The sequence below is a fragment of the Lactuca virosa genome, chromosome 4 (assembly GCF_052849685.1).
Source record: "Lactuca virosa cultivar CGN04683 chromosome 4, Lactuca_virosa_CGN04683_v6, whole genome shotgun sequence".
NCBI lineage: Eukaryota > Viridiplantae > Streptophyta > Magnoliopsida > Asterales > Asteraceae > Lactuca > Lactuca virosa.
The window spans coordinates 74,416,565-74,419,793 of NC_136429.1; the positions used below are offsets into that span (position 1 = coordinate 74,416,565).

The window sequence follows — 3,229 nt, forward strand, 5'->3', positions numbered from 1 at the left end:
GATCACAAAGTCAACTGGGAAAACAAACTTCCCAATTTTAACAAGGATGTCTTCTACAATTCCCCTTGGTTGCGTCACTGAACGGTTGGCAATGTGGATTGTCATATTTGTAGCCTTCATTTTCTGAATGTTCAACTTTTGATAGAATGAAAATGGCATCAAATTTATGCTAGCCCCGGAATCGGCTAAAGCATAAGTTTTCAAAACCAAACTCACATGGAAGAGTGAGGCGGCCAGGATCTCCCATTTTCTTAGGCAACTCTCCCAATACAGCTCTTGAGCTTTGTTCACTAAGAATGACCTTAGAATTTTTCTTTAGTTGCTGACGAGTGTTTACAAGATCTTGTAGGAACTTCGCGTATTCTGGAATTTTGGATAGTGAATCTATAAAAGGAGTATTAATAGGAATACCATTTACTTGCTTGATAAACTCCAGATGTTCTCTTTCCAATGGACTGAGATTAGCTCGGGATGGAAACGACAAAGGTGGTCGGTAAGCCGGAACGGATTCTGAATTTTTCTGTTCAGACTGGGCCCACGACGTGAGCATGGCGGGCTCACGACGTGAGTCAGGTGTTTCAGCAATATCTTCATTTTCGAGCTTCAGCTTCTTCAGCTTTGGATCGGGCTGCTTTGGTTCCACTTCTAGTGCCTCCAAAAACTCAGAGATTGCCTCTTCTTCAGTATCAATAGCCATAACATGAGGTTGAGCTTTCTTTTCGGGAAGTTGTGAAGATAATTTGTTGTTCACCAAAGTAGTGAGTTGACTAACTTGGACTTCTAAACTATGAATTGATGCTTGATGATTTCTTAATGAAGCTTGCTGGTCAATCATCATTTTGTGCTGTTCTTTCATCATATTCATGTTTTCTTTTAGCACCGCATCGGTATCATCATGCCTTTTCTCGGATGCTTCCATAAATCGGGTCAAAATATTTTCCAAGTTTACTTTGTTCTCGGCTGGTGGTTGCTCTTTTTGATAGAAGCCTCGACCTGTCTGCTTAAATTTCTCTTCCTTTTGCTTCTTGTATTCATCATATGGCAGCCACTCTTTCTTTGGTTTTCTCCAATCCTCATCATACTTATCCCCACTCGAGTAGCAAACTTGAGCCCTTTTGTTCCCATACTCATCCAAGTTGCAATCTTTAGTCAAGTGTGGTCCATTACATCGTTCACACCCAACTTTAATTGCATGAATTTATTAGTCCATTTGTGTCAATCTCCGGTCCATAGTATTGAGCATCGCCATCATAGCAGCCATTTCTTCAGAATGTGTACCCCCACTACCTTTTGCTCCATCTTGTCTTCGGTTTTGGTACTCACGAGAGTGTCTTGCGAATTCTTCAACTAACTCCTTGACCTCCCTTGGATTCTTCTTTGTCAATGGCCCTTGAGAGTCAAGGAGTTGTCTTGTCATAACATTGACCCCATCGTAGAAAAGAGACATCTCTTGTTGAACATTTAGATCATGTTGATGACAATTCCTTAACAACCCCTTGTAGCGCTCCCAAGCTTCGTATAATGACTCCCCCGGTTGTTGCTCAAAGTTGGCTATTGCCTTCTTGAGTTTAGCTATCTTGGAAGGTGGGCAAAACTGATCTAGAAATCGCTCACGTATTTGAGCCCAAGTAGTGATTGTACCCGGAGGAAGTGCTTTCAACCAGTCTTTTGCAGTTCCTTTAAAAGTAACAGGAAGCATCCTTAATAAGACGGTATCTCTATTCACATTCGGAACATTAAAATAATCCGCAATGTCATTAACTTCATCTAGGTGCTTAAAAGCATCCTCATGATCTTTTCCATAGAATGGAATATCCTTCAGTGCAGTCAAGATATGTCCATTCAGCTCGAATGTGGCAGTGGCAGGAATCGCGGGTTGTACTAAACCGGGACCAACATCGTCTCGAATTCGCTTCTTATAAGCTCCCATGGACATTTCTTCAATGTTTGCCATCTCGTCTCTTTGCTCATCTTCGGGTTCACTTGTAAATAGTCCAAACTCGGTCTCAGATTCGTATTTGGATTCGTTTGGGATCGGTATTTGATCGATGCTCTCAACTTTGCTCTTGTCCTTTGAAGATGAAGTTGTGAAGATAATTTGTTGTTCACCAAAGTAGTGAGTTGACCAACTTGGACTTCTAAACTATGATTTGATGCTTGATGATTTCTTAATGAAGCTTGCTGGTCAATCATCATTTTGTGCTGTTCTTTCATCATATTCATGTTTTCTTTTAGCACTGCATCGGTATCATCATGCCTTTTCTCGGATGCTTCCATAAATCGGGTCAAAATATTTTCCAAGTTTACTTTGTTCTCGGCTGGTGGTTGCTCTTTTTGATAGAAGCCTCGACCTGTCTGCTTAAATTTCTCTTCCTTTTGCTTCTTGTATTCATCATATGGCAGCCACTCTTTCTTTGGTTTTCTCCAATCCTCATCATACTTATCCCCACTCGAGTAGCAAACTTGAGCCCTTTTGTTCCCATACTCATCCAAGTTGCAATCTTTAGTCAAGTGTGGTCCATTACATCGTTCACACCCAACTTTAATTGCATGAATTTATTAGTCCATTTGTGTCAATCTCCGGTCCATAGTATTGAGCATCGCCATCATAGCAGCCATTTCTTCAGAATGTGTACCCCCACTACCTTTTGCTCCATCTTGTCTTCGGTTTTGGTACTCACGAGAGTGTCTTGCGAATTCTTCAACTAACTCCTTGACCTCCCTTGGATTCTTCTTTGTCAATGGCCCTTGAGAGTCAAGGAGTTGTCTTGTCATAACATTGACCCCATCGTAGAAAAGAGACATCTCTTGTTGAACATTTAGATCATGTTGATGACAATTCCTTAACAACCCCTTGTAGCGCTCCCAAGCTTCGTATAATGACTCCCCCGGTTGTTGCTCAAAGTTGGCTATTGCCTTCTTGAGTTTAGCTATCTTGGAAGGTGGGCAAAACTGATCTAGAAATCGCTCACGTATTTGAGCCCAAGTAGTGATTGTACCCGGAGGAAGTGCTTTCAACCAGTCTTTTGCAGTTCCTTTAAAAGTAACAGGAAGCATCCTTAATAAGACGGTATCTCTATTCACATTCGGAACATTAAAATAATCCGCAATGTCATTAACTTCATCTAGGTGCTTAAAAGCATCCTCATGATCTTTTCCATAGAATGGAATATCCTTCAGTGCAGTCAAGATATGTCCATTCAGCTCGAATGTGGCAGTGGCAGGAATC

At 41.3% G+C, this 3,229-nt stretch overlaps 2 non-coding genes across 2 annotated transcripts; both read left to right on the forward strand.

The window, feature by feature from the left end:
• The first annotated feature begins 1,463 nt into the window (after positions 1-1,463).
• On the forward strand, positions 1,464-1,570 carry LOC145110251 (small nucleolar RNA R71). Its single transcript, XR_013709634.1, has one exon. It is a non-coding gene; the product is annotated as a small nucleolar RNA R71 (small nucleolar RNA).
• Positions 1,571-2,821: 1,251 nt separating this feature from the next.
• On the forward strand, positions 2,822-2,928 carry LOC145110252 (small nucleolar RNA R71). The gene has a single exon (XR_013709635.1). It is a non-coding gene; the product is annotated as a small nucleolar RNA R71 (small nucleolar RNA).
• Positions 2,929-3,229: the final 301 nt, after the last annotated feature.